This window comes from Kryptolebias marmoratus, linkage group LG15 (genome assembly GCF_001649575.2).
Source record: "Kryptolebias marmoratus isolate JLee-2015 linkage group LG15, ASM164957v2, whole genome shotgun sequence".
Lineage (NCBI taxonomy): Eukaryota > Metazoa > Chordata > Actinopteri > Cyprinodontiformes > Rivulidae > Kryptolebias > Kryptolebias marmoratus.
Window position 1 is genome coordinate 16,434,372 of NC_051444.1, and position 21,847 is coordinate 16,456,218.

A 21,847-nucleotide genomic window follows, 5' to 3' on the forward strand; every position below is an offset into this window, starting at 1 on the left:
GGTCAGGGCTTTTTGGCCCTGGGGTAGGGTTAGGGTCTCCTCAGAATGTGAGGGTTCAGGGATTTTTGGCCCTGGGCTAGGGTTAGGGTCTCCTCAGGATGTGAGTGGTCAGGGCTTTTTGGGCCTGGGCTAGGGTTAGGGTCTCCTCAGTATTTGAGTGGTCAGGGCTTTTTGGCCCTGGGCCAGGGTTAGGGTCTCCTCAGGATGTGAGGGGTTAGGTCCTTTTCTCCCTGGATTAGGGTTAGAGTCTCCTAAGGGTTGAAGGGGTTAAGGTTTCACCTCCACCTCGATGAATATATCTACTGGAGTACACTTGTTTTGAAGATAGTCTGTTTTGGACCAGTTTTTAAATATTAACTACTGATCATTGGTGTGGTTTTAAGACCTGAACATTAGCCTTGGATGTTTTATATCAGAGGAGAGATCCTATTGCAGGTGTAAAAATACAGCTGTAGAGGCAGGTTGGAAATGAGTTCTAGAGTCAATGACTATTTTGAGAGAAAATTTGTCAAAAAGCTTATCTTAAGCTTGAATTCCTGCTTATAATTAGTGTGTAATATGTAGAGAGGGAGAATGTGTGACAATTACCACAAACAAAACTATTATGTGGAAAGCACCATGTCTTGATAATGTTAAAAATCAACCCCTTTTAATGACAGTTACATATTTGAAAACAATAAACTCCCAATGCTTTTAACAAACTCAACATTTAGTCCGCTGTGTGCTGCAAATAAAAAAACCTCCAGAATAAAAAAAATCATTTCACGCCTCATTATTTGACAGGCATCATGTGGTTGAGGAAGAGCAGCTGCTTTGGCCTGGATTCATCCAACCACTCTGAATCTAGCTACTGATTGATTTTTAATTTAGGAGGAGATAATCAGTAAACACAACCAGATCAGGACCCAAGAACGCTGCAGAGATTGGACAATTTGAGCAAATCAATGGAAATATTCTCTGATTTGTAGGCACTGAACAATGGCCCAAAAGTCTGGCATCATAGCACACTAGTTAGTTTGCATTAAATCAAAGGCCAGGGACAGGAAAACTATGAGATGAATTAAATGTCTGAGGAAGTGCCGACCAGTGTGGTAATGAGACAGAAATACGGGCCCCACGGCTTTCCTGCAGAAGCTGTCAACAATTAATGAGCTGCAGCTAGTGCTGTTATCCATCATCATGCTTCCTGGCCACATATTTACTCACTTATTTATTGCCCGGAGGCAATATCATCATTTTTTATGTTAAACACCGGCTAGCAACAAACACTGCCCCCCTCTTAGAGAGGACTGAGTATGAATGCAGACAGGAAAAGCCAGGATTTAACTCTGGAGCTTCACTTTGATCAGTAAAGGAGGTACTGTATCAAATTAGGAGACTTCCGGTGTGTTTAGATTTAGGGTCACACACCCAAAAACAACATGTTTGATTCAGCTAAAGAATGCTCTTATGAAAAACTGAAAACATGTTTTTGTTTCTTGTTGTCTTCAATGGCCGTTGCCATTTAGGACAGTGGATTCTCTTGGCAGGAAGTAGAAGTCACCATGTTCAGTCTTAATGGATTGACTAGACAGATGATTCTGACAGCGACCTGCATGCACAAGTGCTTTTGATTCTATCACCCGTCACAGGGTCGAGCTACTTTATCTGAGGAATTACCTAAAGTGCCTTTTATTTTATCATCCAGAATGTCAACAAGATGACATTCTTTTAATTTATACACACCCGCTGCATACATCACACAGCAACCTTCGAAAAATGATTGTTAAAAAATCCAGGCCACGTCTGGAGTCATTAACCTTCGACATGGATTGAGTTCAAGGTCATCATAAGACACTTCTGTAAGATTTGTCTGAGCGTTGCTTTGTTACTTGACCTCTCCTTTACAACACCAGCTACAAAGTGAGAAGCATTCATCAATTACCTCATTATTCCCTCCCATGGGCTGCTAGAAAGCATCAAAGAATGTATTTTTCAGCCATATTGGTTCAGAATGATAAACTGAATTAAACTGTCTCACAAACTTTCTATAAAATCCCTTCTTGTATTCATTTTACAGTGTAGTTTATACAGTGTAGTAGTCATAGTTAAAATCTGTTCGAGTATGTCCCCATATGTTTATACATTGGAAGAAAAACATGGCTTGAATTTCAGTTTAATTACCTGAAGCAATCATAAAGATGAGCACAGTTTTCAGTTCATGGCAGGCTTGAACCTTGGTGGTTGTTGTTCCTGAACATCTTTACCATTTTCCTCTCCTTTTTGGTTCTTCAATAAATTCCTTGGATTTTCCCACTTTTCTGTGTATTGGTCAGTCAAGTGAGTGCTGTCAAACAAAATCATTTGATCTTGGTAAAGTTAACAAGCCGTAGCCTTATCAAGTTAAATAAAAACATTGTAGACACTTCAGTATCACCTGTTAAAAGATTTAGGTGGGTTATATACTGTATAGTAAAACTTCAAAAATCATAATAAATTCAACCTTGTGCAGCCAATTCTTGTTTTTAAGTCACTAATGTAGTATTTAGTATAATCATTCCACCCTTCTTCAAAAACAACAGTTCCAGTAATTCATGATATGCTCAAAAACAAATATGGCATTAATGCACACAACTTTCTACAAACCTCTGATTCAACTGTATGTATTGTTACACAAAAAAAATTCTAAGGTCTTTCTAAAATATATCATAAATATTCATTTTAAGAATAAAGTTATTTAAACTCAGAAATAGAGTTCAATGGGAACAGATGTATGGTCCTTGAAGGCTTAAAGTAAATGGCACCAAAATATATAGAAACCTTTTAACTTCAGGTTCTAAAAAGGGATTTAAAATCTGTTACTGATTCACATATTCACTGCTTTCTAGTAAATCTTTGCAGTCTTTATATGCAGCACTATTTATTCCCATTCACACAGATAGGTATATTGGGGGCAATTGGGGTTATAGTGTCTTGCCCATGCAGCATGTTGCAGAGCTGAGGATTAAAACCCCAATCTTCAGATTAGAAAGCCAACAGTCTTCCACAAAGGTGCAGCCACCCTGTTGATTTTTCCATGAGGAAGTTTATTCTAAAAGCAACAAGCTGTTTACAGTAAACAAAGTTGTCAAACAGTGCAATTATAAAAAGACCCATGAATTAGATTTTAATCGTGTGGTGTGGCGGCATGTGTTCGTACAGTAGTGACTTGTCTGACTTTGCTTACCCTTGGAAGGCTTTCTGTGCCCTATGATCCAACATCTGAAGAGCTGATAAAAACCCTTCAGTTGCCTCAAAGCAGCTGTGAGGCTTAACATTGTCAAAAAGGGGGTTTTATTTCCCCACCGTTTCGACCTCCTGTGTATATTTTATTGAGCTGTTCTCATCCTGCAGAGGTGCACCGAAGCCATAAGCCGCCGAAAATGTATTTCGAAGCTCATTAACACAGGACGTGCATGCTTGGACCATGTAGCATCCTTTCTCAGAGACATTTGTGAAAGTGTACAAGGGCCATGCCAAGAAATCGTTGTTTTTGATATTCAGCGAGCTTTTCATCTTTTTTTTTCTCCTGCAACACCACATGAGAGGATTAGAGAAGTTAATGAATTATCCTCACAGGGGCCAAGACAGTGCGTGTAAGCTGCATTATCCCACGTCTCATATTATGGAGCTGTTTGAATTTATTGAACTGAAGACGGAATTTTCCCACACTGATCTGACTCGGTTAAAGATTACAGCCGGTCCCCTTTTCCAGTTTAAGATGACTCAGTCTGAGGGTCTCTGAATCAGAAATACTGTTCAACTCAACCTGAAGTGAGAGTTACCTGCACAGTGTGATATTTACAGTAGGCCTTTCTCTGCAAAGTGTTTCTGTGATCTAATCAAGTGTGTGTCTATGTGTGTGCTTGTGGTCGGGGGCTGGAGTTGGTGGATCCCCCGGGCAGCTGATGTAGGAGGTCATATGCTGCTAAACTTCTTTGAAGTGAAAACAGTCCGCAGAAAGTGAAATATCACTTTAAGATGTCGTCTTTTGCCATTGGCATCTGTTTGCTCAACTCCCAGAGGCAACCCAGAATCAAATGCACCAGCACAAATGATAATAACACAGCAAGACCTTTCTATTTTTCCAAATTAGGTTGAGCTCCACATCAGTGCCCTTGAGGACAGCACTAACGGTCTAATTCTTCCCTGAAGATTTTTCTCTTCAGTTTTCTATCATATAAGGCAAATATCAAAAATGTGATTTGAATCTTGGAAAAAATTAAAGCTGAAGGGCATCAGAAGGAGGACCAGTGTGGTGCAGTGGATGAAAGCACACTGCCTCTCCTGAACTCTCTTTTCCAGGCATCGATTGAGTCTGTTTAGCTAACTGTCAGCTGGGCTGGGCTGCAAGTCAAACCCTGAGGAAGCTGCACCCAGTATCGCTGAGCCACAGACCAAACTGCCCCAGAGGTTAATTGAAGTCCCTGAAGTGACTCAAGTGCCCTCTTTTTTAATGGGCCGACCCATAAAATGTTAGATTTCTGTACAGCAGTGGGAAAACATCTATCCTACTTCTACTTTTTGTCTCATTGTTCCTGTGCTTGAGAAAAAACTCGGATGTGGCCAGGCCTAACAAAACACTCCACTTCCTGAACTTGAACAACAAAAGAAAGATCTTCAGCAGGGTTAGGGTAATAATAATATGGCGCACTACTCTTTTCTTTGATTTTTTTTCCCCCTGTTCTTTGGTCTCTCTCCAACAGTATCTCTTGCTTGTTATACAACCAAGTGGATGGTGGTCAGCAGCAGTAGATTGTGAGAAAATGAAACTCTTTGGAAAACCGCTTCCAAAACAAGATCAAGACTTTAAACATCTCTGTTCAAATGGATTTGATGTATTAAATGTCAAAACACAATGCAAATATTTGATTTATTGTGTTCTGTTTAATTTTGTATAAAGCACAGCCTTCCAATGTTTTTAGAAATGAGGTAGTTAAATGATATACTTGAGTCTTTCTAAGCGGACATGTCCATGTTTTTCTTTCTTTTGACGTGATGTTTTCCATTTTCTGTTTAAGACACAGGGATGCCCTATGTTTTCCCCCACACTAATCAACAAATGTTCCTGTTTTATATCTGAGCTCATGTTTCAACATGAAAATTCAATTGACCCTATCACTGAACTGAAAAGAAAGAAGCAGAATCAACAGTAATTGCGGCTCATTACCAAGCCACTACTCCTGCAGTGGAGTTTACTGAGGAGAAGACAGGTATACAATATGTGTACTCTGCAGCTTCGAGATTACAGGAATACAACATCAGCAGAAGCAGAGTGTTTATGTGTGTTGACACATTTACAGCTACTCAAGCATCCATCAGTTTCCATCAACAGTGATCACTGTTCCTACACTGCATCAGATGTATCTGCAAATTAAATCTTTAAACATCTTTAAAAACTCATTTGCTTAATGCAGATTCTCAACTAAAAGCTCTTGCTGCTAAACAACCGCATGACCTTCTGCAAAACCTGTTCATGCTTGAGATATTTATGCCTTTTGGACTCTTGTTGTATAGGAATGTATATGTAATTGTGTGTGTGTGTGTGTGTGTGTGTGTGTGTGTGTGTGTGTGTGTGTGTGTTTGATGGGGTGTTGGAGAAAAAAAAAAACAGGATGGTGAGAGATGATGTTATTGGCCTGCATTCAGAGTGCCTTCCTTGCATCTCTGTCACTCACTGGGAGATAATCTTGCCATCGATTTGTAAAAATGCTTGAAAATGAAATGAGTGTTTCTCATCCCACTTAATCAAGAGAGCATATTGATCAGGTTTCTAATGAGGGATCATTCAGATAGGGAGGAGAAGAATAAGTAGGCGTATCATATCATGTCAGGGAGTAATAGGATGGCTTTATCTGAAGATTCCCAGAAAGGCTTCCATATCTTCATAATGGAAACCTGCATTGCAGTTTCATTATCTAATGTTTGCTGCTTAAAGGGATATTTTAAATATAAGGCAGTAGTGAGTTACATGGTATGGTATTTTATCATTTCCACAAAAATGGTGCCATCGTACATAATAGCAAATGTTTGATTTATTTAAAAAAAATCATATCAGGATTATTTTAAAATGTTTATTACTTAGTGAAATTAAACAATTTGTTTGCCATTATCAAGATATTGTCTTTTTTAGCATGCCTTAAGTCATGGTCACAAAGAGTAACTCTGGAAATATTTCACTGCAAGGTACAAGAAGTCGATGTGTCATCAGTTGTTGCCAAGTCCTTTAAAATAAACAGACATGAGGTTTATATGCATATATATGTGTCATGTAAAACTATCAAGCCTGCAACAAACTTCAACATACTTTTGATGCTTAAGGAACATCAACCATGATACTAAATGTAATACACCACACTAGATATTACACAACAATAAAATATTTTAATGGAGACATATGACCCAATGTTTTGCTATTTTTGTCCCTTTTAAAGATACAATGATACCAAACAAAGAAAAATCTAAAAAATACAATACAAATTCTTATTTTTGTAATTGATCCAGTTGGGTTGTTTAGTTTCAATGCCTCTTCAGCCTCACCTGTGCTGTTTTTCCTACTGCTGCATCACCTGAGCCCCCCTGACAACTATGACCCATTGCCAATATGTACATTCAGCATCCCACCAATTGTTTACCAAATTGTCTTTGTGCCTTAATTTTTTAGTCTTCTCTTTCATTTTTTTAAACCTTTCTTCTAGTTTAGATGTTGCCTTTGTTCTATTTGCTTGTCAGGTTTTTTAATAGCAAATCTACTGTTGACAACCTGCTTTTACTTTGAGCAGAACCTTGATAAAAAAAGTTACTTTCTGTGAGCCATTTTCATCACTAGGCCTTCGCCTTGGCCTTCATGGCATTCGCTACAAGTATTTCCAAAACAGCATGAAAGTGGTACAGAAACACCCAAAAATTCTTATATAATAGAAGTAGCATAATAAACCTGAAGATAGTTTCAGGGACTATGTGGTGAGATGTACAGCATGTTCATGTTTTGACTGTTTTGGTTAGGACTCATGGGATTGATGTTTCTCTCTTGACCTACTGTGGAAATTGAACCCTCAACCTACAGACAAAAAGTTATATTTACTGAGTTCCTTAGACCTTTACCAATCTAAAAGTGTGCTGGCATGAAGTAGAGTTCTTGGCAGCAGAATGCCCATTACATCAAGTTAACTGAGTGATGTCCTTCTAACAAAAGAGTGTTATGGACTCACATTCCTTTCTGTTTTGTTTCCGTTGGCCTCTGACGTGTCCTTGTATTCCCAGAGTTGGGGTTCTTATGCAAAGTTTAAATCTGTATTGCATTTCTCATAAAGGCTAAAAGTGCCCAATCACATCTAATGGCAGCATGTTAAAACACAGTGTGTGCAGCCTCCAGGGGTCCATATACTGCTCAGAGTGCATTGACCACTATGGCTGCATATAGAAGGACATTGTGTTGTGATCAAAAGACAGCAGTGAGGCCACAGGGAATGAGAAACCAGAACCAGCCCTCATTATGGCTGTGAGACATCCATTTGAGCATTTTTAATATGTGTATCCTATTAGGCAGTTTAAGTGCTTTTTGATAATTGTGCTTTGTATTTTTACAGCACTTCAGTCTATTCCCAGTTCAATTTCCTCTTTTATCGGACGTTTGAAATATTGATCTCTGACAGATAAAAGCAAACACCATAATCTCACTCTTGTGAGCTGGAGAGTGAGTGAACACACAGTGTGAAGGAAATACACGAGGGACCGGTCACCCCGCCAACCTCTCTCTGTTTTATTACCTTTATTCGTCAACAGAATTTGCTTACTGCTTTGGGATGTTTATGTAAAGCACCTGCAATCTGATGGGTTGTTCATATGACCATCTCTCCTGGTGACCCCCCCTCCTCATACACTCTTTCTCTGCCAGCCCACCCGTCTTCACTTCTTTCCATCAACCTCCCCAATGACATTTTGCAAAATGCAGCACAGGGGCTCCCGAGGTGCTTCCGATGATTGCCGCTGCTTAAACTGCTGTCAGTGCTGTCAGGATAACAGTGATTTATCTCCATAGCACTTTATGGAAGTTAGTGTTTTCTGTTAACCTGAGCGCTGAGATGCTGCATGGTGCAGGCTTCCAGTCACATTAACCTGAATCAATCATGCCTTGATTTTTCCATAAAAGAAAAACCCTCTGTAAATAACACCCAAGCTATTGGCGCACTGAATACACTAAGCTCAGTAACAGTCCTGCTGAGCTGCGGTTGAGTCTCAGATATTGTTGCAAATATCCTCATGCCAAGGCAGGGATTTGATGCTTTGACTTGTGAGCAAAATATCTTCAAATGGGGCAACACTTAATACCACTACTGCCAAGAGAGAACCATGAAAAAAAAAGTTTCAAAACACAATTTTGCAGCAGTGAAACAATAATGCGAATTGATTGTAAGAAGAGTTCTTTGGTTGGACTTAAATCTGTTCAGTTTTGGATGGCAGGTCCCTCTTGAGATAATAGGAAGGGTTGTTTTGATGTATAAAGCATTGCTAATCTCCTAAAGCTTTAGGCTACTCATCCCACTGCATATTTGCAGGCCTGTCAGTTTGAGTGGGGATGGTCCTCTGAGCAAATGAATTTTTTTTCTTTTCTTTTTCTTCCCGCCTGTTTTTCCTTTTTAGCTTTGCAGACACTATTTGAGATTTACTGCAAACATTTGACCACCGGTCTGGTGTATTGACTGCGTTTGACAAGCGTAATCCTTTTCTTCTTTCCAGTCACTTCCATTCTGCGATCAATCAGAGCATCAATGCCTTGCAGACTGCTATGAAGTGCAGAGTGTTCGATCATGAGCCAGGCACCTTGTGGACCTCCACTATAATATAGTGATTGATTCATCTTCAAAGATATCTTAAGTGGTTGGCCGGGCACGGTGTATAATGCATTTTGTTGACTGCAGCCTTTCCTTTTACCCAGCTTGCAATCCTTTAAAACGGCAACACAAGCATCAAAACCCAACTGAAGACAAATACACTGCATCACTTTTGATGTGATTCATTCCCACTAACCCTTTGAATATCTCTTGCCATTCAGAACTTTGATGTGAAAAATGTTAAAATGTCAAGCAGTATACAAACCGTAAATGCTCTGTGAATGTATTTGAATTTTTTTTTCTTTTTGTGACTTTGAAAACTGCAAATTTAAACTTCAATCACAAATTGAAAACTGTTTGGGTTAATCTTGCCGTAACCCTGTACTTTACGGGGAAACTTGCAGCAGCCCCTATACTTTGAACAAACACAGAATAAGACCAAATAATAGCATTTAAAGTTTCTCTTGGAGGCCAAACAAGCCCCACAGGTCTGCAATACCTTTTATGTCCACTTGAGTTAGTGTGTGTTCAGGTTTGATTTACCAATTTCAGACAGTGTGATCCTCAACACCGAGGGCTGGAGATAAGTGTCTCAGCCATGTTACCAGAAACCAAAGAGCTGCCATTACTATGTATCTCATTCACCCATTGATAGTCAGTGGAGTGAGTCAAGAAGTTCAAATAAGGAATATGTTTTCTTGCAGGGTCACCAAGCTTTTTTTTCCTAATAAAGAAAGAAAAAACAGTTCTGAATAATTGAAGACAGTGTTGAACTCAAACTATACAGTGAACCCTTGTTCTGACTCATGCACTCACGTTTGCCTGGAAGTAGCGTGTGTTGAGGTGCTTTGGAGGGAGCTAGGCGTGGAAGCAGTGCAGAGGTATTAAAGGAAGTGTAGTAATTACAGCTGAGGCAGTGTCACTGACCTCTAGATTGCACTATCTTGTCTCTTTTGTGTCTGCTTTTGCAGCCCGCCTCATTGAGTGAAATTGTATCTTTTCACTTTGGCTCTCTTAAAAATGTGCATGGTATTGGGAGGCAGTGATGCGTGATTTTTTTTTTTTTTTCATGCCCCCCCTTTTCACCCCCTCCCTCCGGCCTCCCCCAGCTGCCCCTTTCCTCCGTCCCGTCTGCCTTACTGGGAGGTATTTCATGAACAGCTGGGTCCCAGGAGAGGAGAGGTTAGTGAAAGAGGCGCACTGTGTATAATTCAATGATTATCAGGTGTGTGTATGTGTGTGTTTATACATGTTTTGTGTGTGTGTGTGGCCCTCCCCCCTTTCTATTGGCAGGTGTCAGGTGACAGGCAGGCCATGGTGGTGGCTGTCAGCTGGCTCTCTATTGGAGCAGTCACACTGTTCACAACATTACCATAAGCTGATGAGGAAGCCTCGGGATGTCACACAAGAGAGTCGGACCATGTCAACGCCAAAGCACCAAAGTCTCAACAACCAGCTTTTCTTTTTCTCTGCTGTGTGCTTCCATTTACTTCAAACCATCAACATTTATTAATAGCCAGACACAAGGGTATAACATGGAAGTTGAAGCCAAAAAAAGGACAATGTTAACGCTTCAGTGTTGAACAACCAGATATGGTAAGGTTGGGTTTTTTTTACTTTTATTTTTTCTCTGTGTAAAAACCATATTTCTGTCCACGCAAGTAACAAGCACTCTGAAATATCCATGCCGCACCACTAGTTGGCAATATCGTTGGCATTAACAACACATCAAAATATAAAGAACATTCTGAACATGCATAAAAATATCCCAAAACAATTGTTGCTTGATTTGTTCTTTGGCACCTTTTACTATTTCTTCCCATTTTTAATATTTTCAACACATTAAATTTAAAAAAGACTAAATTGTTGTTGTTTCTACCAAAAAATAAATAAATAAATAAAAATGTTGGCATGTATAAAGTAGAGTGCTACATTTCAAAATCTCTTTTTTTTTCTTTTTTTTTCAGTTTTTCAACAATTCTCAACAGTTTTCTTTCCAGAACACACAGAAATTGTGATTGGTAAATAGAATTTCATTTTGTTGTTACATTTGACTCTCTATCCCATGTCTTTTCTGACTCTCTGACCCACACTTTAACTCGTGTTAGCCTCCTGAATCGGCTCCCTATAAACTCCACAGGCTTGACAATCCTGCATAAACACTGAGCCAGTCGTCCCATTACCAGCCCCGGTAATGGGCAAATTGGTTCAGGGGTGATTCAAAGATGGTCTCTCATTTGTGCTACCTTTAGCATGCTAATTGCTATTCTCCTCCTCTGTGGGGATCCTGTTTGAGAGCGAGGGGTACAAGGGAACTCCACTCAATCCCGCTGCTTCCCCTGGCTCTATTGTCAACATGCTGGACCCTGTGTGTTTGTGTGTGTGTGTATGTGTGTGTGATGGGAGGGGGGACAGTCAGCACCAACCAGAACTCCTAAAACCCACTTCTGCTCTTTCATTTCTCTTTGGGTCATGCTAGCTGTTGTGTTTGTGCTGCAGCCACAAAGTTGACATCACATTCATGCAGTATAATATTTTGAAAAACATTGGAGTCTGGTAACATTTTAAGTTTAATGAGGCCAAGTATTGTATTTGATCTTATGCGATCTGATTAGCAAAAGCGACAGCATTGAAAATATTTATCTCTATTATCAAAACTCAGGAAATGGTTTCTTTAAGATAAAAAAAATGCATTTTTAAAAGGACATCAGACCTGCTTTTTGTTTAAAAAGCACACAGGAGGAACTTTAGTTTCAATGAAGGTATGGCTGGTGGCAGCCCTAATCGATAGCATTAGCTGCGACAAAATACATAAAAAGGGAATCAATGCTAATAAAGTGAGCTCACCCTCACAAGAAAGCCTCTGCTTCTTTCACTCACCTTCACATCTCCATTTCTGGCTCTTTGAGCGACACGGCTGACTGTCTGTGGCACAAGTTAGAGATCATACATAATATTCATTATTAATTACTAAACTCTAGCTAATCAGCAAAAGCTAAAAAGACTGATAATAGCTAGTTTTATCATTTTAAGAGGGAGACTCAGGTTCAGGGAGACAAAAGCTAATTTAAAATTTAAAGTGTGTAAAATTGTTTGTTCAAGATGTTTAATGAAATGATCGCAACACAACAAAAATTGTTAATTTAAGATAATTTCTTTGCACATTTTGTTTTCAGTTCCTGACTTAACAACTGACTGAGCACAACTGAGTACGACACTGTTCAGGAAAAACAAGCGCACATGTTGCAAGTAGTGTCCTATCAGCTTCTCGTGGTGTTTTTCAAAGTCTGCATACCTGTGCTAACCTCCACATTTAAAGCATGTCTCCCACTCTTAAGACTCAAGCACCTGTTAAACTGGGAGAGCACTTGACTGCTTGAGTGTGCTTTAAAAAAAATGTTTTGCTTGAGAAAACATGCTGGTTTTCATTCCCAGAGGGGAACAAACAAGTTACCAGACAGAATGAAATGCCTCACATGGCATGAAAAAATATGCTTCTTTGTAGTACACTTATAGAAAGTTACGATGAATAAACTCAATAAGATATGTGTTTTTACTGAAAAGTTACAGAATAAAAGTTTAAACTAGCATTTTCATATTTTGTCAAGGAACTCAGCTCAATGTTGGAAATTGTATAAGTTTTTTATTAGTTAAAAGATTGAGCCTTGTGTAACCTTTTGCACTTGTTGGGCCCCTCCACAATCTGCACAGAGGTCAAGTTACATAAGGTCTATTTGATTTAATCTACATTCATGGAATAAAAGTTTGTGGAAACTGAATGAACCCTACCATTTTTTTTTATCTTGAGACTTTGTTTAACCTGGGATCAAATTGGAATGAGTAGGTACAAACAGGCATTGTGTGAGCTTTGTTCAAACTTTATTTTTTTTATACACAAGTTAAGATGGAAAAATGAGGGTAATTGTCAATTACTTTGTTTATGGAGATAAAAATGTGTGAAGATTTCAAAAACTTTTGAAGTTAAAAAAAAATGTAAAAACTGATTTAAAGTTTTCCCAAATTTCTTTCTTTTTATATTCTTTTACACACAAATATTCCTAACAATTATGAAGCTAAAATAAGGTTTTATGGAAGCACAGTTTCCAAAGCTAAGAACAATCTTAATCAGCCTTTTATATGTGTGTGTGTGTGTGTCAAAATACACAGAAATATATACTTTATGACCATGTGTGTGCATTTGTGTGTGTTTAGTGTGGTTTTTTTTTTGTGATCTGTAGCACAGTGCCCCACAGTGGTCGGGGCTGGGACCCGTATCCGTTTCTCAGTTCTGTGTACAGTCCATTTAAATAAAGGTGCAACCACTTAGCGCCTGTGATCATCAACACTTATCATTTGATCAGCTATGATTGATGCTCTGTTAATACAAATTTAACTTAGCATATTTTCCCTGCCAAGGGACCCATGAAGAGGTTCAATTACAGAGCAATCTCATTAATTCGAGAGCTTGTTACGGAGAGAGGACAGTGGGCTTTTTTTAATTTTGGAATGCAGATGTGTAAGGGACATAATTAGTAGATAAGAGTCCTAATTGGATCCTGCTGCGTGGCTGCAGAGGGTGCAGCCCTTGCTGTGTTTTACAAGTTCCAAGGTGTGGAAGTGTGCCTTTTTATAACCTGCTCACACACAAGGATCATCGACACACGTGAAGAGAGAGGAGACCCTTGTAGCTCTTTCGTCTTATTGGCAAAAAAATTTGTCACTGCAGAGGGATGATACTTTTTACCTTGTTTTGTTCTGAGGCAGTTTCAAAGAATACTGCATTTGGAAGCAAAATAATTGCATTAATAGGAAGTTGTTTAAATTTCTAGCACCACACATTAACAATACAATTGTAATTTTTGAGATTGCAGCCAAAGATGACTCCATTTTTGGAGTTAATAAGCAGAAGAACACAACAATTCAAAAGGGTGTTTTTGTTTTTTGGGGGATTTTTTGTAAGATGCTACTCAACTAATCCTTTCTTTCTGCTTCATAGCACTGTAATGTTTTTATGACAGATCTGTTTTCCTGGACTTGTTTCTCAGGTCATGTAAAATGTTAGCAGGGCACATCAAAAGGCCGACCACCCTCTGGTCCGCCGCACGGAGCTGGAGTCATCGCCTTGTTACATGGCTCTTTTGTTTAAGCCTGCTACTCCCTTGGCCTCTGTGGCAGTCCCTGCAGTGTAGAAATGGACAGAGCAACTGCACCTCATTGTCCTCTCAGGACTCACTGAGGTGGACCGCCCATGTTTGGATGTCCCTCCTGTTCTGTCATGAGTGAGCGCTGAAGCAGCAGACTGAAGGCACACGTCTGAAGCATCAACATATATTATAGCACAGGATCAAATGACCCCCCCCACACACACACACACACACACACACACACACACACACACACAGACCTCCCCCTCCTCCTTATCTTGTTGTTGGGAACTGAAGAGCTTCCATGTTGTATTTTTGGGATGAGAGTCTGGGGGCATTAAATCCCGCCTGCTCTCCCACACGCAATCACGGTGTTACATGAGCTTCCTTTTAAGCATGAAATAACTGATTACAGCTATACATATTAGAGAAATTTATATTTAAACATTTCAGTAGTAGGATAAGAACTAGGCGGATTCAACAAGAGTCAACACCTGAAATAAAATATTTGAAATGTGTTTTTTGTTCTTTTTTTTTGTTGTTGTTGTTTTTTAATAGGGGCAAAGTCTCATTCGTTTATGTGGAGGGGGAGGAATTGGGACCACCTTGTGGGGAGGCTGCTTCCATTCCAGCTTCTATTTCCAGGACCCCATATAAGGTCCAGAATTAAAATAGTGTTCGAACAGAAACACACGACAGCATTTGTGATCCTTTATATTCAATTACGTCCCCGTGGAATGAATCAGTGGTTTCAGTGTCAAGTGGTTCATTTGTCTTGTTCACTGTATGTAGTTAGAAGAGAAACACTGGACTTCTACCCCTTATAGTGTGAGTAGAGCCCCAACAATCATTTACAGTATTAATTTATCTATTTATTTTGGCTTCTAAGTCTGTAAACAGTGTCAAACTTGTACATTGCTCCAAGCACAGCATAATAATATTAATATCTTTCTCAGCACAGACTTTATGATGAAGCTGATTCAAGAAAGTACTTGGTCTGAAACAGCTCTATTTTCATCTGAACATCAAGTACTGGAGAGCATAAAAAGTACTTTTTTATACAGAGAAGGATTGTGTTAACATCAAAGTCAGACCGACATGGAAGATTTTCCTTTCTAGCATTAAGCTTCACCAGGGGCTGATTCATTCACACCAGTGTTTCTAGTGCTCAAATAAAGCCAAAATATCTGTATTTTGACAGATTTATTCATCTTTTATGCTGTTCATTTTTAGAGCAACAGAAAAAAACAATTGCTGAGGTAAAACCTCAGCTGCTTACTGATCCATATCTCTGGTAATTACTGATGTAGGTTACGTCTCACACTCAGGCCTTTTAGACAGACCACTTCCCCCCCATAAAAGTGAACAGATTTGTGTCAGCTCTCTGGCCTCTCTGTGACAGGAACAACTTGCGTCTGCAGTATTTTCACTTGTGATCGAACGTGCTTTCTACAAGACAGAGATTGTTTTGTTTTTCTTAATTCATCTTCCTAATTCTCATCTCTGATTTATCCCTGTTTTGTTTCAGAGGAGAAACCTTCAGAAGCCAATGAGCTGTTTCAGATCATTTTAGGCAACCAGCACTGTGGTCTCATGATCATGGGTCAAGTTTTTGACCTTTGTGCTTTTCTTTTCTTTGAAGACAGGACATTTAACCTTTTCCTTCATTGTCTTTGGTTTTATACGTCTGTTGCTCTTGTTTTGTGCAGTTCATGCCACCTAGTTTGGCTTTGTGTCCGTGTTTCCGTGTGAACTTGGTTTGTGTGTGTTTGTTTATGTGTCTCGTAAGTCTTGGCCAAGCAATCTTGGCCCGGTTGCCTGCTGTGTTGCCTGTCATTCTCGCATCCATTGACATTCAGACTGAGCAGCTGTGCCTCTTCATGTTTTTCAATTAGATGTCTCTTCAAATCAGCTTGTTTAGAATTTAAACAGCTTATCTTCACTGTTCACACAAACTGGAAACACTGGGGAAAAACATCTCTAACACAAGGATTTTTTTGTTTGTTTTTTTTTTTTACATGTTGCCTACTATAAAAACCACATATACGGCAACAGTTAAATGATTACTGGCATGATGGTGCGCTTATGGTGGAAGAAACTGAATGCAGAGGCAGAAGCAGATCATAAGAGAAAAGTTTGACTTATCTCAACAGGTGTTCCCTTTAAGCTCTGGGAAAAGGTAAAACACCCAGCAGTGGGACTAAATAACCCAAAAGGCTTGCAGTTTTCCAATCACAACAGAGGTGTCATTTACGTCCTCGTCACCAGGCGTGACCTGGACCCAGACTGAGCCCTGAGGAGACACGCTATTGATCCGCGCAGCCAAGAAAGCCAGCTGCCATTAAAGCCATGACAGTGGAACTGTACGACATCGATCGACCAAGCCGGGGCCACACCATATTATTTATAGAGGAGGGCTTCATCCTCCTACTCTCTTATGTCTGATAATTGATGGCAAGTGGGGGCTTGCTTCCTTACCCTGACCCTGACAAACTGAAAGTCAGATGGATTACATCTAACACAATTATGATTGATATTATCAGATTACGCCATGCACGACAAGGCATGCCGGAGGGAGCAGAGGTATTCACTCTTAAAGAAGGTCTGCTGGGAAAATGGTGACTCTGTGTTGAAGGGGTAAAGGTGGAAGTAACCACTGGCCAATAATTAGAAATATAACCTAGAATAAAGTCCTAGAATAGCAAGAAACTAGTATACATTAAAGGCATTCCGTATTGCCAGTTGTTTTTCATGCCTGAGGTTTAGTCTAAGATAATATCATGCTGAGAAAGGATGAGGTTGTAGCCATTTTGGTCAAACCTTGAAAATAACATGTACAATTTCACTTGAGATTGAGTCACTGTTGAGTGCTTCATGAGATATTTATAGACACTCAGAGTTAACACAAACAGTAAATGCCAAAGTTTAAAAGAAAGATGTTGTCCAATGTGTAGCTCTCAAAGTATGTGTTGAGGATGACTCTCAGCTACTACCACAGCAAATTCTAAATTTGCTTTAGTAAAATTGATAGAGTTATAGTCATTTTTGTGTTTTCTAAGGTCAGTTAACTGGGGCAGCCATGTTGAACTGAGTTGATTCCAAAAGGTAATCAGTTGCATATCTAATAATTACTTAAAGTTTTACTGAATCACAAGATATTTTGCTAACAGACAGACACACAAATGCACACTCGCGTGTACACACAGACGCAGGAAAAACATTGTCGCCCAGTTTTTGCCTTCCAGCTGTTGGCAATAACCAGTATGTTCTGACTGCTTTTTACTCATGTATATTAGAGTTTCCACCTGGTGAGAAGACAGACTGATTACAATTCCACCTCTCCTTCTTCAGGCATGATAATATCCTCGCAGCTGACTTTGTTTGACTCAAGTAAATTAATAGGTTTGCTGAAATTAAAGCTGGTGCATTCCCTCATTGATTTATTTCCACCACATTTATATGACTCCCCAAGCGTAATGATCGGATTGAGCACTTCACATTTTCTTCCACCTCAATACGTTAACATTGTTTAATGGTTTTGTGGTTTTCCTTTGGAAAAAGAAAAAAGAAAAAGAACACCACCTTTGTCGTGAGAGATGCAGTTAAATTATTAGGCCAGAAACACTTTTATCTTCAATATAATTTTCTACAATTCATTTTTTTGTTTTCCAAACTCCAAAACAATAAAGATATATATTACAAATCATGATGTAGTACAACCTGTGTAAAACAATACAATGTTGTGTAAAATGGCAATAAAAAATAAATAAAAACAGTTTAAAAAAATAATGCAATGATTAGCAAATATTAGAAATCCATATTGTTGTTACAATGAAACACAGTAAACATACCAAATGTTTAAACTAAGAAATTGGCAGCAACACATCTCAAAAAGTTGAGACTCTATACCATAGGCCTTATGCACCTCCATACCATCAGAGAGGCAGGCCTTTGAACTGAGCACTTATAACAGGCTGGATGGTCCCTCTCTTCTTCAGTACAGAGTTAAGTGGTTTTTTTGGTTTTCAAAAAATAGATAAATAAATAACATTCATTCATTTTTACTTCTTCATTTTTGTATGAGTTCTGTTGTTGCCATCAAACTCAAAACTAACTGTTTTCTGCTCCATAAAACTAATGCAATATCTTAGTTTAATCATTTGATATGTTTATTATGTCCTATTGTGAAAAAAATTGGGCTTATGAGATTTGCAAATCATTGCATTTTGTTCTTATTTACATTTATGCTCCACCTTTTTTGGGAAATGGGGTTTTAATATTAAAGTAAATGTTGAATCAGAGCCTGTGAGGGAAGGGGGTTTTCCCATGCACAGAACCTGACACTTAATTTTGCATGTTTTGATTCACAGTTACAGTGCGACTTATGTTTACATCCATGTGTGAGTAAGCTTGTCCGTGCTCATTTGCTCGACGATGAAATCTCGATTTGAGACAAGGCAGGGTGAAAGTGGCACATTCACAGCAGAACACAGCAGCACAGAGCCTTCCTGTCCCATCAATGACCAGCATACTGCTCCCAATCCATTTCTTTATACGCTATTATTATGAGGTTTACTTCCATTTTCCCCCTCCCCTAATCCAATTACTCTGAAAGACTATAATGCGATTTAGACCTTGTTTATTATTCAATTACAGGACATATCTTTCCTTCTCTAACATGCAACGCTTGGCCTTAAAGCCCTTTTTTATGGCTCAGAAGTTTCTGCATTCTGTGGAGATCATCGTGATGGAGAATTGAATTAACATGACAGAAGGAGTAGTTCACCACGGGGCTTAAACTGTAACGACAAGCCCGTTAAAATTCATTTTCCACTCTGATTGGATTTAGCATATTTTTCATTGCTTCACAGATATGTCGGTTCTTCATTCATATTTGAGAGAACAAAAAAACGAGTAAATCTACCAAATTGGTTCCTGTCTCTTCTAGTTAAAATGATGGAGATTTATGGCTCAACTGCAGCACGAGGTTTCAGTAGCTCGCCTGTCCTCACCACCATCAGCTTCATAAATGCAGCAACAACTGTTCCACCACTGTATCAAATTAAATTAAATGCGCATTAATCTTCAGTTAAATTTTTATGCCCAATGATTGGAAAAACTAACATTTTTATTAGATATTGATGGCAGCTGTGTTGGATACAAATATATGAGCATTTCTGGTGGTTTCCATGTAATAAGGATTTTTAAACTGCATTGGCCCCTAACAGACTTACTGCGTGTTCCCTTATAAATCTGGTGTTCTTTCAAGGGGCTAGTGGGCTCCATGTGTGAGAAAAACTGTTTACAGTTTGCATTTACAGAATTAAGGTGTTAAATAAACAGTTTCACCCTCCCGATGGTAAGACGTAGCGCAGTAAATTTGGAAACAAGCGTGCTGCACACAGACCTACGGTTTCCTGAAACAGCGAAGTGGATTGAAGGAGGTGACTTTTACTCTCCTGCTGGTCTGGTTTGCTCCTCCAGAGCCAAGTGTGTTTTAACACCTGGAGTCCTAGGCAGGGTCTTGCCAAGGAACATGCTATAATGATCTGTTAAAGAGTTTTGAAAATAAAAAGAATTTAAAAAAAAACTTGCTGAAAAAAAGGGGAAAAGAATACTGAGTGCCAGGCAAACATAAAAATGCACTATTCAAAAAAATAAAATAAAACATTGGTGTACGTTATGCTCCTGTTAATCATCTTACTTTAATTACCTAATTTGTGATATTTAATTTCATTTTTCACCTCAGCAAAGATGGGAGGTCCTGTAAGTATGGTCAGCATATGGCACATATTAGATTACACATATGTTTTTACCGTATCATCTTTCTTATGCTTCATGCAACATATGCTCTTCCTCATTACTCATATCACACGAGCTATTGAAGTATATCTGGTGTCTAATACCTGCAACAGCACTGGATAACACTAAAAGCTGACTGGTGAAAAAGCAGTCGAGTACTTTACCTGAAGTCACTGGGAGTCAGTGACAAAATTCACAAATGTATTTTACTTAGAATATCCTGCGAACATCTAATAAAACTAATCATCTAAGGGCCTTTAAATTTAACAATCCTAAACCACCCTAATCAGTTATTTCCTAATAACTTGTACTTTGCAATGAGGATTTATATATATATATATATATACCCCAACATTTCCTTAAAAAATCATTAAAATCTGTTTATTAGACAAACCAACCAACCAACACTACCAAAAATATAATCTCCTTGATGGAGGTAATAAAGTCAAATCGTAGTCTATTGCATGCTCAGCACAGCTAGTTTTTAAACATATCAGGTCGCAGAGGCTAATAGGACCTGTTTTTCATGTAACAATTGTACATTGACGAACGAATTGCATCTACTTTGTTCCACCTTGCTTATTATCAGTAACTTGTAATATAAATATGCTAATCCGCTGTCTGAACTTTACAATCTTGCAATGAGGCTATTCATCTCTTTTAAAGTGTTCATTTACATGTGGAGAGCCCCATGCATCAAACCGTGTCATTTTGAAAGCAAATATTAATCAATTTTGTACTGTGGTTTGCCCCAGAGAAGTGTGCAAGACATGCTGCGTCTCAGCTGGGAATGATGCATGTAAACTCTTCCTCTATCAAACTTCTGATAACTGTGACGAGGTTGTATCTTCATGTAGTATCTTCAAGTTTGATCATAATAAATGCACACGTGCCTTGCCGTGTTACACTTTGTAATCTTTGGTAAATAGCTTTGTTCACAGAGAAATTAAGTTTTACTCCGATACTAATTTTTTTTTGCGTGTGTAGATTCACCCAGTTCTTTTCCAGTTTTCTTTCTTTCGTATTTTTTAGGTGGCAAATATCTGTTTAATGTTAGAGAAAAGCCTTTTATTTTGGATGATAACAGAGTTTTTGTTTTGTGTTTTTTACACATATCCTGTCATGGCATTTCACGCATACCATATAGAGAAGATGGCTGCTTACGTGCACCAAAACAGATTTGCTCCACGAAAATGAAATCCTAATTGCATGATTTACTTTATTGACTTAAGACTGAATCTAGCATCAGAATAGGCAGGCCACATTGTTGTAATAGTAACCTGTTTGTATGACCTTCAACCACCAGCATGATAACAGATTTTGATAAACCAGCTCGTAGGTTGGCTTACCGGCAGTGAATCATGGGTTCACAGACACTGACTCATCTATATTGTCGAACTAAGGGTGACATCACCCATTTTGTTCATAATTCTTAATGAGTGACCAATCATCTTCTTTCATAAACAGACTGAGCTTTGTCTGAGTCACACTAACTAGTGTGTGCTGACTAGTTTCAGCCAGCATGGTTCTGTTTATATAAGACAGACGTCATTAGCCTCATTCCAATATTACAATTCAGTTTCATTTTGGTGTAAAACATTAATCTGTGATGGATATAGAGGAAAGATGCCATTTGAATTTAAACTGGTTTCAAGTAAACATCGTCTACCTGATGAAGGATATAAGATCTATTATAGAATATAACTCAGTCTGTTCTACACACAGCATATTGAGCAAACATTTGGTGTGGTAGCAGCTGAGAGTCATTCACAACACACTCTAAGCAGATCATGTAAGATTGAGCATAACATTATTTTTAAGGTTTGACCCAAACAGGCTACAACTCAGGTTAAAAAAAAAAAAGTTAGTGTTTTTTTTTACTTCAAATATACTTAACTGACAAAAAAATTAACTGTTTAAAATGTCCTCCACTTTTTTTTTACCATTGTGTCAAATATCATGCCTACATCCACATGTCTGCTTTCAAACATTGTCCTTCGAAGTAGATATGCTGTTGAGTTTAGAGTGGATATATGAAAGCTCGAAGTA

General features: G+C 38.6%; 1 long non-coding RNA gene across 1 annotated transcript in view; it reads left to right on the forward strand.

The window, feature by feature from the left end:
• Window positions 1-12,786, forward strand: part of LOC119617712 — a 20,931-nt gene extending 8,145 nt beyond the window's left edge. Inside the window, exons 2-3 of the long non-coding RNA XR_005234099.1 lie at window positions 9,962-10,034; window positions 10,146-12,786. This is a non-coding gene — a long non-coding RNA (uncharacterized LOC119617712). The remainder of the gene's footprint in view (window positions 1-9,961; window positions 10,035-10,145) is intronic.
• The last annotated feature ends 9,061 nt before the right edge of the window (window positions 12,787-21,847 follow it).